Below are 13,202 nucleotides of genomic sequence, written 5' to 3' on the forward strand. Positions count from 1 at the left end.
GCTTCAGACACTGCACACACACTACATAATCACTACAGTCTTCTACCCTCAGGCCAGAGATACAGATCCCTTACTTTTAAAACCAAGAGAGCCATGACAAGTTTCATTCCATCATCGATCAGACTATTGAATAGCTGACCTGGCTTGGCTTGGGTGTGTGGGTGTGTGTGTGTGTGTGTGTGTGTGTGTGTGTGTGTGTGTGTGTGTGTGTGTGTGTGTTTGTGCCTCCTCTCTTTTTAACATTGACTTTGTATTTCTAACTTTTTCTTAACATGTATGTACTTATCTGTTTATTTATCTTGTTTTAAACCTGCACTGACACTTTTACACAAATGAAGTTCCTAACGGAAAAATAAAGTTCTTTGAATTGAATTGAATTGAATTGAATTGAATTCAGAATCTTCAACCATCATGCATGGTCAGAGTCAGGGTGAACTACTGGACTATGGCAGGGCAGAAGTTCAGTCTCTCCTCCAACATTTTGACAACCTTACATTCCCTCCCTATCCTCCCTATCTGTTTCTTGACCAAGCGGTGGATGTCAACTGGACCGAGTCCAGGAGGAATGGCAGCAACTGAAGGTAGTCGTAAGGACCTCATTTGCCAACAAAAACTACCTCTCCCTGTGGAAGACCCTCCTCACCAAGGAGCCTTATCGCACTGACTTGGAGGTATGTGTAAGTTGAACACACTCTGCTTCTTTCAGAATTTAGTCGTGTCTAAACTCATGAATAAATATTTTGCTTATTATTTCAGAATGTCCAGGAGATCCTTCTTGTATAGCCCATCTCTTCTGCTCAGTGCGAGCGCGGATTCTCGGCACAAAACAGAATCAAAAACAGCACCCGCAGCAGCCTGCATGTTTTGACCACCGAAAACCTGATTCGCATTAGCACAGAAGGCTGTCCAATGGAGGACTTTGACCCGACCAAGGTTGCAGAAAAATGGCTGGCCACTTCCCAGAGAGCCAGGAGGCCATTTATGAAGCAGTGGCCAGCAGACAGTCATTAAGCTGACAGTGTTGTGTTGTGTAAATATGTCATAACTGTGATGTAAAAATGAATTGTTTAAATAAAGATGCTTCTTCTGTATCTAAAAACATTTCGAGTTCTTATTCTATAATTGTATTACATTATGTATAGATGAATTACACTTGCTGATGTTAATGTGTAAGTGATGAGCTGCATTAGTTGTCCTCTGTAGAGGTGATGGGCATTTTTAGGGTGTGCTACAACTCTCTGGTCCTGTGCTAAGAAACTGTCAGCCTCTGTAGCACTAGTGCTATGTGCTGAAAAAGTTAACGTACAGCCCTGTCAAGTAATAACGAGTAGTTTTTAAGAAATGTGAATCCTCCTGAGACCCTGCGTCCTCATACGAGGACATTATTTTTGCCTCTTAGCACCATGATACTCCATTTTTAAAAACTTTGACCTATTAGCCACATTTAGGGACACTGCCTGCGCCATCTTGTGGTGATATCACAAAAAAACAACAACAACATGGTACTTTATTAACATAACATAGTCCCAATGTCCTCAAACGAGGACGTGACATTTATTGATGTCCTAGTCTGCTACTATTACTAAAATGTGTCAAATTTTAATGCCATATGAAGACAGAGACATTGTTGTACATAAATACACTGGTTTCATTCATAAAATTTGGATTTAATTCTTACCTTGGTCTTTTATCTTCTGGGAACTGCCATAGAAGGCTCCGGCTGAAATTCCCACCATTTTTTTACCCCAAAGAAATTGGTGTAATTTGTGATATCACCACAAGTTGGTGCAGGCAGTGTCCCTAAATGTGGCTAATATGTCAAAGTTTTTAAAAATGGAGTATCATGGTACTAAGAGGCAAAAATGTAATGTCCTCGTATGGGGACGCAGGGTCTCGGCGAATTTTCAGCCAGCATCATCACATGGTTTTATGTGTTGGTAGTTCATCATCATGTATCATATACGTTTTTCTACCTGAATCAATTTGCTTTGGCACAACAGTTGATGAAGGGCGCTTTCACACCTAATAGTCCGGACCAAGGTCCAGACTTAATTTTTTTTTTTGTTACATTGTTTCCATATAGTCCAGTAAAGTTCGCTTTCACACTGCTATTATGACAGCGGACTAAAGGATCTACCGACGTCATGACAGATGAGCGTGCGCCTGATGTTAGCGCATAGAAAGTGCTCTGAAAAAAATAAAATAAAAATATGTCTAAAAAAAGAAAAATATAGCCTACTGCTGGAAAGCACGCTGTGGTTTGTAATCGCGGTGCAGAAGAGTGAGTTTAGAGCTGACGAAAGGAGAGAAAAAAAGAGGGTTGTGCCACGGCGAAATGCTCTCATTGATCAGAGTGGCAGTGATCAGCGATCAGCTGTTTGGTGTAGTGGAGGGGAACACACACAAACGCTATGCGCACACACGCGCGATCCTCCTGTCAGATGCGGCTGCATCTCTCCAGGTCACTTGTGTGTGAGAGAAATAAAAGCTCTGACTTGCTGGGGCAGACGTTGTTTGGTGTCACCCGCTGATAAATATCCGTCTTTTTCAGACTTTTTTCGGCGGAAAAAATATATATTCGGGTCAATATATATAAAAAATAGGCTAGCCTATATAAAAAAAAATGCATGTATCGTTTGGGGATTTATATTAAACACTCTACTGTTTAATTCCGTGTAAACGTTTACATGGTGCTCATGGGAAATGGAGTCTTCCTTCAGGCAAAACACTACCGCTTTGGGCCACTGGCGCCGCCAAACTCAACCAAAATTGTTACCGGCTGACTAACATTTTGAATTTGTACTGTTTTTGTAAGCACTTGTTTTGTCAGTCTGATCTCGTATCTGAAATCCATTTTAATATCTTTACACTCGAGAACCATGTTTTAGATAACTTTCTACAACAGACCACCCTACCCCTCAATGCAGGAGAACCATGTTAAGAATGCATCATTATTAGGGCCACGGGCCATCGCACCGGGCACTGATCCCTACAGCTATGAAATAGAAAACTGCACAAAATTTTGCATTGAAGTCAATGGGACGGGTGAAAAAAAAGAGCGAAAAAGACCAATCATTGGAGTTTAACAAACGTCTACTGCTCAGGCATACTTTCACCTAGAGACTTCATTTAAACTTTAAACAGTAGACACAAGTCTTGTGTATTGTCGTATTACTCCACGTTTCGATAAGTCATATAGTATTCGATCAATCCCTGATCAGTGACCATGATCATTTTTGGAGAAATTATGAGATTATAATGGGTGTGTATTGCACGGAATGTTCGTGTCAGAGTGTGTGACATCATCGGTTAGAGTGGGAGAGATGCCAGAAAAACTCCAGATTTTTTCTCTTTCCACACTCGGCCCGGCCACAATTTACACTCTACACAGAATTTGTAAGACAAACTTGTTATCTCTCATATCATGTGCTCAAAATATCAGAGAGACTTACAGAATTTACAGAATCAGCCTCTGAGTGTGGCCACGTCTGTCTCTGCTCCTCATTGACTGGAGAGCTGGCCAGCTCGATGGGAGGACTTGGTGGCAGACTGGTCCATGGGAAGGGAGGGGAGGCCAGTCTAACAGCAGGGGATGCGATGCGATGCGATGTAGGCGGCGGCTGGTGCTGAGAGATGGAGCTACAAACTACAAAGTACAACAGAAAATGACAGTTCAAAAATATACTGAGGAGAGGAGGGGTGGGGAGAGGAGTGGAGAGGGGAGGAGAGGAGGAGAGGAGGAGAGGAGAGGAGGGGAAAGGAGAGGGCTATGTGTAACCAGATGTGTCCCCAGCAGTCTAAGCCTATAGCAGCGTAGCTATAAATGGTTCAGAGCTACCTGAACCAGCCCTAGCTAAAAGCCCTGTCATAAAGGAAGGTCTTAAGTGTAGACTTAAATGTAGTTAGAGTGTCTGCCTCTTTGACCCATGGAGAGAGCTGGTTCCACAGTAAAGGAGCCCGGTAACTGAAGGCTCTACCTCCCAGTCTGTTTTTAGAGATACTGGGAGTCACTAACAGACCTGCATTCTGGGAGCAGAGTGCTCTGGTAGGACAGTAAGGAATGATTAGTTCTTTCAGATAGGACGGAGCTTTATCATTAAGAGCCTTATAAGTCAGCAGAAGGATTTTGAAGTCTATTCTAAATCCTACAGGAAGCCAGTGGAGAGAAGCTAAGGTGGGAGAGATGTGCTCTCTCTTCCTAACTCCTGTCAAAACCCTCGCTGCGGCATTCTGGACCAGCTGGAGACTCTTTAGAGAGTTTTTCGGACATCCTGACAGGAGAGAGTTGCAGTAGTCTAGCCTAGAAGTGATAAATGCATGCACCAGTTTCTCAGCATCACTCTGGGAGAGGATATTCCTAATCTTAGTGATACTGCGCAGATGGAAGAAGGCGGTCCTAGTCACGTGTTTTATGTGGGAGCTGATGGAAAGGTCCTGGTCAAAAATGACTCCAAGGTTCCTTGCAGTTGTACTCTGTGTCAGGGTGATGCCATCTAGAGTAGCGATCTGATTAGAGAGAGTGTCCCTGAGATGTTTAGGTCCAAACACGATGACCTCAGTTTTATCTGAATTCAGTAGCAAGAAGTTAGAGGACATCCAGGATCTAATGTCTTTCAGGCAGTCTTGCAGATTGATGAGGCGGCTTCTGTCATCTGGTTTCATGGACAAGTAGAGTTGTGTATCATCCGCATAACTGTGAAAATTGATTGAGTGCTTCCGGATGATGCCACCTAATGGGAGCATGTAAAGAATGAAGAGGATTGGCCCTAAGACTGAACCCTGCGGTACACCATGCGTAACTCTGCTGTACTCTGAATGGTCGTTATTAACATTAACAAATTGAAACCTGTCAGATAAGTATGATTTAAACCATTTTAGGGCAGTTCCTTTAATCCCAATTTCATGATCTAGTCTCTGCAGCAGGATGCTGTGGTCGATGGTGTCGAATGCAGCACTGAGGTCCAAAAGTACAAATACAGAGACGAGACCTTTGTCTGAAGCTATAAGAAGATCATTAGAGACTTTGACAAGTGCTGTTTCAGTGCTATGGTGTTCTGAATCCAGATTGGAAAGCTTCAAAGAGCTCGTTGCTGTGCAGATGTTCATGTAGCTGCTCCAGGACAACCTTCTCGAGGATCTTAGAGATGTAAGGAAGGTTGGATATAGGCCGATAGTTGGCTAGGACATCTGAGTCAAGAGAAGGTTTTTTAAGTAAAGGGTTAATGGCAGCCACCTTGAAGGCCTGTGGCACGTAGCCTGTGACTAAGGAAAGATTGATTTGGTTCAGAAAAGAAATGTTAATTAAGGGGAAGACATCTTTAAGTAGTCTTGTCGGGACTGGATCCAGCAGACATGTGGCTGACTTGGAAGAAGTAATTGCAGAAGTTAAGTCTGACAGGTTGATGGGAGAGAAGCTGTCCAAGTGTGTATCAAGTCTGGGAGGTGCTTCTATGGGTACCGTAATCTGTGCTCCATTACTGGCAATTTTCGTTCTAATATTAACAATCTTTTCGGTAAAGAAAGTTAGGAAGTCATTACTGCTAAGAGTTGGCGGGATGGATGGCTCAACGACACTATGGTTCTTGGTCAGCCTGGCCACAGTGTTGAAGAGGAACCTGGGGTTGTTCTTATTCTTTTCTATTAAAGATGAATAGTAATTGCTTCTAACATTACGGAGTTCTTTTTTTTAATGAACAACTGTTTTTATTGGCATCATTTTCATATATCAAGGTCAAATATTATCAACAGTACAAACGTTTTAACAAAACCCTCCCTCCCCCCGGCGGCCAACCCTTCCCTCCCCCCTCCCCTCTCGGTCTGGTGTCTTACTGGTACTGGGTACTTTAATCAGACCTGAGCAGGTCCGTTACAGCCGAAGCAGCTCTCTTCCATGAGTCCAGTGTAGAGCTTTTAGCTTTGTTCACCCGTGCTGTAGAAAGTTCTTACATGACCACATCCTGAAAGTATTCCAGCCATTTCCTAGCATATAGGTTGTGAGGAGGTAGCCAACGTTGTACTATTAGCTTTTTGGCAGCCGTCAAACCAGCCAGCCAAATTTTGCGTTGTTTCTCATTCAGCCCCAACTGTGAATCATCATTGAGCAAGAGGATAGTCGGCTCCAGAGGTACAGGTTTATCAATCATATTAGACAAAGTCACTGTTACCTTCCTCCAAAAGCCATAGACCTCTGGGCAGTCCCATACCATGTGTTTAAATGTTCCTGGTGTATTCAAGGAGCACAGGCCACAGTTTGGGCTGGTTGACAGCTTCATATGAAATCTCACAAGTGGCGTCAGATAGGCTTTCTGACACAGCTTATAATGAATCAGCTGGTGATTAGGGTTCTTGGACGAGTGAAGTGTGTTCTTCCGGACACTTTCCCAGTTTATGTCCTCTTCCGCAACAGCCAAGTCTCTGGACCATGCCTTGGCCAAGGGTAGCTCTTTCTGTGTATGTGTTTGAAGTCGTGAGTACACAACTGATACGAGTCCTCTGGTGTTCGTTGTGGATAGCCAGCCTACAACAGGATGTGTCTGTAGCTTAGAGTTCGTCTGCACACCATAGGCACGGAGAGCTGACCGTAGTCGGAGGTACAAAAAATGGGATGATGTTGGCAGATTAGAAAGAGAACACAAAGTCTGGAAGCTGCACATACCCCCTGGATCAAATACATCTCCAAGATTGCACACTCCCTTTGAGGACCATGCAGCCGACTCAAACGGCTTATTCCCTGAGATAATATTCTTATTCCCCCACAGTGGAGTATTCACATGCCATTTCCAATTCCCCCCCAGACTCTTCTCAACCGCCTTGAAATTTCTTGAGTTTGTAATAACAGGCCCGAAGTGTAGCATGCATTGGTTGATGGTTAGTCCGGAAAATAAGATCCCTTCAAGTTTGTATGGAAGTACTAGTGCATCTTCTATATCTCTCCAGGCTACCTGGGAGGAACGGTCGAGCCATGTCTTAAGTGGGCGTAGCTGAAAGGCCTGATGGTACCTCATAAAATTTGGGAAGGCCAGCCCACCCTCTTGTTTCGATCGCTGTAAGGTGGAGAGTTTAATTTTGGGATGACCACTATTCCAGATATATTTCCGTAGCAGGGAGTGGAATCATCATGCTAACAAAATTGAGGCGAGGCAACACATTCATTTTGATGGAGGCAATCCTTGTTTGCAGTGAAGCTGGTAATTTAGTCCATACAGCTATGTCATGCTCCACCTCTTTAAATATGTCATCATAGTTAGTTTTTACTATACTGTGCAATGAAGGCTGGATCAGGATGCCTAAGTATGTGATCTATGTTTTAATGGGAATATCATAAGACAAAACTACTGCTTTTGCAGTTTCATTTAGAGGCATCAGCGCTGACTTTGTCCAGTTGATCTTGTAGCCAGACAACATTTTAAACTCTTCAAAAGTGGCAGAGAGGGTATTGACTTTTCGATATCTGACAAGTAGATAAGTACATCATCAGCGAAGGCCGATATGGCATGCAACAAAGTTCTAATCCGAATGGGGGCAATGATCTGATTCTCCCTCAGATGTTGGGCTAGCGGTTCTAGTGATAGAATAAACAAACTTGGCGAGAGGCCGCATCCCTGTCGCGTCCCACGAAAGATGGGAAAATGGCTCAAGTGTAAGCCGTTCGTGGACACCATGGCGGTGGGGTTAGCATATAGAACACAAACCTTGTCGACAAACCCTTTCCCCAGGCCAAATCTCTCCATGACTGCCCACAGATACTGCCACTCGAGCCTGTCAAAGGCCTTTTCGGCGTCGACTGACAGTATTGCGCATGGAGTCTTAATTTGTTTGGTTTCGTGAATTACATGTATTAGGCGTCGGATATTGTCTGCTGCTAGCAGGGGCGGAGCTACGGGGTGGCCAGGGCCACTCTCTGGCCACCCCACTGGCCACCCCAAGGCTGGGGCATAATTTGACAAAAAAAAACGGCTCTGCACGCAGAACTTTAGTTCCGCCCGACCGCCGTTTCCGTACGGACTCATTTGACTGCAGCGCACACAAACTTTTGGCGGGAGCCTCAGCCACGCAGGAGCAGGAGCAGCCGGCGTGTCGCCAAGCAGGGACACCTTTGGAGGTAAGTTTTCTATGATCACTTTGGTCGGTTCTGGTCGAGTTTTCTTACTTGTTGACTGTGACTTTGAGTAAAAGTTGTGCAGTGAGTGATTTCAGTGTCAGTCGCGCGCATGGTCCCAGCCGCATCACGTCTGGTGAGGAGCTGAGTGCAGACAGAGCCACCTGACGATGACACGACGGTTAGAAAGTGGAGGAGAAAACTCCGACCGTGACGGAGCTGCTCGTCCGGCTAATTCTGCGTTAACACGTCTGTTCACTTGTCTAGGGAAGAATATGTGCTAAGGCTCCAGTAGATGCAGCGTTACAGTTACAGTGTGGTGTGTGTGTGCGTGTGCGTGTGCGTACGTGTGTGTGCGTGTGTGTGTGTGTCTCAGCGCACACACACACACACACACAGACACACACTCGGGGCGCAGCGTCGGAGCAGTTAAGTGAAACAATAGCCAGCAGATCACCTGAGCAGACGTGACGAGTCAGAGCAATAAAACTTTGAGAGAGAAAAAAAACAGCCAAATATTCATCAAGACTCATAGAAGGAGATCCTATTTTGATAATGATGTAGATGTGGCTACAGCTGCCTGACGCGGCCGCCTCTCACTGCAGGTAAACTGTTAAAGGGCAGCTGTTGAGACTTCTCTGCTTTCAGTTATCTTCATTGTTGCTGGTGTTGCCCCCTTAGTAATTAAAAAAAAAGAAAGGAAAAAAAAACAGTTGAATCTTTTAATGCGCACATTGTCTTAATAGTGACTTACATGCAGCGCAGCATGAGCATAAACACTCAAATAACGGTAGTCATGTGGTAACTTAATGTATTTTGCTGCTTTCCTTATCTGTCAGGCAAAATGAAAAGAAAGATAACCTGCTACTTCAGCAGCAGACAGGCAGGGAGGGGCAGTGGTGGTGAGGAAAGAGCAGTCAGCAGCAGGGAAGAAGAAGAAGAAGAAGAAGAAGAAGAAGAAGAAGAAGAAAAAAGATCCACAGGTAGCTAAGGTTACAGCCAGGGTTCAAAATTAGCGGTCGCCAGTGGCGACTAACTTTGATGCTTTGGCGAGTAAAGGAAGCCGGCTGACTGGCCACTCTGGCGAGTGAAAAAAATCCAACTACTTTGTTGTTATTACAGTTCCTCCCGACCCGGCTGTGATGCTTGGGTTGTGAGCCGGTGTCGTACAGATCTTAAAGCTCACAACATGACAACATGCCGTATAGCAATGATTTGTGACTGATTACACGTGTGACCAATTACACGTGTGACCGATTACATGTGTGTATTTAACATGGATCAATTATAAAACTTTTTTTTTTCTTGCCGTTAAATAAACATGTGCGCTGCGATATCTGATCAATGCCACATCCATTGTGCTCTGTCTCTGCTGATCGCGCTCATATGGAACTTTTCTTATTGAAAGTGCAGCCAAACACCAGACTGAAGAGAGAGGAACAGCAGCTCCTCTGACAGCTCCTCTGTGGAGCTGCAGGAGAGCTGCCTCCTCTTTTTTTTTTTTGCAGCGCCGTTATTACAGGTGATGCACATCTATGTCCGTGTAGCTACATTTATTGTCTGATCTTCCTTCATGGTGCACAGTGTCAGTCCTCCTGTGAAACTTTTAGCTACTAAATAATATGACTGAAGGCAGTGGAAGTTTGCACATGTCGACACGCCCCCATGAGTTAAATAAATAAATAAATAACTGATAGTATTATTCGGTCAAGTTCTTGTTACAGGTTAATAGTTAAACGGTTAACCATGTGCATCCCGAAAATAAACCTTTTAGGAAAAAAAAAGGCAAACTTGACTCCTTTATTCCACACAAAAATATGCTAATATTGCTATATGTGTTAAAATTCTTATGAGTGTATTATAACAGTTCAACACAATGAAAAATATACAAAACAGCTGTACATAATTTTTGGCCAGTAAAAAATCTTTCTGGCCAGTAGATTTTTAAAGCTCACTAGCCAGTTGGCCAGTGAGTAAAAAAGTTAAGTTTGAACCCTGGTTACAGCACACTGTGACTGCCTGTCGTTTCTGCCTTTTGTATCACCTATAATGTTATATGTAATGATGCTTCATAAAATCATTAAGACTTACATACAGTTTCAACATTTGTGTCCACAGCTGCTGTTTATTTTATGTATTGCAATTAATCATTACATTCTCAATGCAAGGTAATAGTATAGTATAATTTAAACCTGATATGACCAAATCCTCCTATTAATATTCTATCATGTGTGGTTCAACGGACAGGTGACAGACTACCAGAACGACAGCAGGAGACGCTGGTGAACAACCCTGCAGGGCCTCCTACAGGTATATAAATTAGAACTCTAACTAATAATAATTATAATAATAATTCATTTCATTTATATAGCGCTTTTCAATAACCCAAAGACGCTTACAAAGACACAAAAGAAACAGGGTAGAGACGTACAGGGGGAGACGAGGGAGAGACGGTACACAGTGACACATTAATGAGCGAGGTGATGGAGAGACCGGCTATGGGTAGGGGAGGTCATAGGCTTGGGAGAAGAGGTATCTCTTGAATGTGGGGAGTGGGGTGAGTCGCGGACAGATGGGGGGAGAGAGTTCCAGAGTCGGGGTGCAGTACGGGAGAAGGCTCTGTCGCTGAAGGATTTGAGTTTAGATATGGGTGTTGTCAGGGAGAGAGTGGAGGAGGATTGCAGGGCACGGGTGGGGCGGTGGGGAATGAGGAGGTCAGACAGGTGGGGGGGGCCAGGTGGTGGAAGGCTTTGAAGGTGAGGAGTGAGGAGAACTAGTGATTATTCTAATATCTGTTCATCTGTAGATTTTTTATGCTTCCATGTTATAAACTGTTTCCTTGTCTGTAACAACATCTATTGTAGTAGACCAGTAGATTACAGAATAAGTACATTTACATAGTTACAGGAGGGTTTGACATGATTCTTTGAATTGTAAACAAATATATATCTATACAGTTGCGATTGACATGATTCAATTAAATATAAAAATATATCTATACAGTTGTGATTGACATGATTCATTTAAATATAAATATATATATCTATACTGTTGTGATTGACATGATTCATTTAAATATAAAAATATATATCTATACTGTTGTGATTGACATGATTCATTTAAATATAAATATATATATCTATACTGTTGCGATTAACATGATTCATTTAAATATAAAAATATATATCTATACTGTTGTGATTGACATGATTCATTGATGGTTATGATGGCTTATAGTGTTTTTTCTTGTTTCAGACATCTCCAGATCAAGGGCCGATGCGCCAGTCCAGCCGTCCCTCAAAGTTTTCCCACGGACAGTCTCTGGGGACAGACTAAGAAATTTCAATCCCTCGTGGTATAGTCAACACAAATGGATCAAGTACTCACAATCTAAAGACGCTGTGTACTGCTTGTAGACATTTCAGTCTTCCAAGCACAGGAAATACTTGGACTGATGATGGGTATAGAAACTGGAAGAAAGCCATGTTCAAGGATGGAGGGTTTGCTCTTCATACAAAATCTCAGGTGCACATCAATGCCATTGCAGCCTGGAAGGAACATGAGAAAAACGGTCAAGAGACTCTGATGAGCAGTATGTCACAAGAGTTTGCAAATTTGTTGCAGGAGAACCGAAATTACATTAAAAGTGTTGCAGAAGTGTTACTGTTAACTGCCACTCAAAACATCGCGCAAAGAGGACATAAGGAGACTGAAAATGATGAAAACAAAGGAAACTTTCTAGCTATTTTAGAACTCCTTGCAAAGCATGATACAGTTGTTAAGAAAAAAATAACTGGGGCACGTAATGCCAAATACGCCTCACACCAAATTCAAAATGAAGTTTTGGACTTGCTAGCAGAAATGGTGCGCTCCACCATTATAAATGAAGTAAAAGAGAGTGAGGTGTTTTCTGTTTTAGCAGATGAGACAAAAGACGTTGGAAAGAAGGAACAGATGTCATTTGTACTTCGGTACTATTATCGTGGGGAGGTGAAAGAGAGCTTTTTGCACTTTGAGGCTTTAGAAAAGCTTGATGCTGCTTCTTTAACTGAAAAGATCATTAATATACTTGAGCGCCACGGCCTGCAGTACAAAGAAAACCTGGTCGGGCAAGCATATGACGGCGCTTCCGTTATGCGGGGGAAAAACACAGGTGTTCAGGCTCGCCTGAAGGAGTTGGCCAACAAAGCGTTTTATGTGCATTGTAATGCTCACTGTTTGAATCTAGTGCTTGTGGACACTGTCAAAATCATACCTGAGGTTGAATCTTTCTTTGAGGTTGTGCAGAAGTTGTACCACTTCATGTCTGGTTCATATGGTCACCCAAAATGGCTGAACATGCAAAAACGGCTCTATGAAGGGCAACCAAAGGAACTCCAAAAGTTAAGCGACACACGCTGGGCCTGTTGGCAAAAGGCATGTCAAACAATTCTTGATAGGCTTCCAGCTATCATCTGTCTCCTTGAGGAGTTGGCTCTAAATGAAAGTGGTGACCGATCAGTGGAAGCAAGAAGCCTGCTGGCATTATTGGATGGACAGTTTGTTGTACTCCTGGTCATAATCACAAACCTTTTTGGTGAAGTTAAAAGCCTGTCAGAAGCACTCCAGTGCAAAAGCCTCGATTTAGGTCTCGCTGTGGATTTGGTTGAGGTGCTGGTGACTAATCTCAACAACTTCAGAAATGAAGAGCACTTCGATGAGCTGTGGAAAACTGTCATTGATATGGCACAACAGTGCAACATAGAAATCCAGCCCAAGAAAAGACAAACACTGCTCAGTAAAAGACTTGATCATGCACAACTACACACATCCACCCTTGGTAAGCGTTCTGAAAAAAATAAGGACACTTTCAGAACTGGGATTTTTTACCAAACGATTGACGTCATGCTGAGTGAGATTGAGAGGAGGTTCTCAAGGCCAGGCTGTGCCATAATGCTTGGTATTAAAGCCCTAAACCCCAAAAGCAACAACTTCTGTGATGAGGAAACACTGCTTCCATTTGCATCACTTTATGACTGCAATACAGATGATCTGACACATGAGCTACGTCAGTTTAAGCGCATGCTGGAGAGAAAAATCCAAGCAGGCATTGAACAGCCCACAA

At 43.3% G+C, this 13,202-nt stretch overlaps 1 protein-coding gene across 1 annotated transcript in view; it reads right to left on the reverse strand.

The window, feature by feature from the left end:
• Positions 1 to 13,202, reverse strand: part of LOC146960420 (uncharacterized) — a 56,217-nt gene that overhangs the window by 28,845 nt on the left and 14,170 nt on the right. The gene's annotated exons all lie outside the window — the stretch shown is intronic.

The sequence above is a fragment of the Trachurus japonicus genome, unplaced genomic scaffold (assembly GCF_045865225.1).
Source record: "Trachurus japonicus isolate A0001 unplaced genomic scaffold, Traja_1.0 AP030398.1".
NCBI lineage: Eukaryota > Metazoa > Chordata > Actinopteri > Carangiformes > Carangidae > Trachurus > Trachurus japonicus.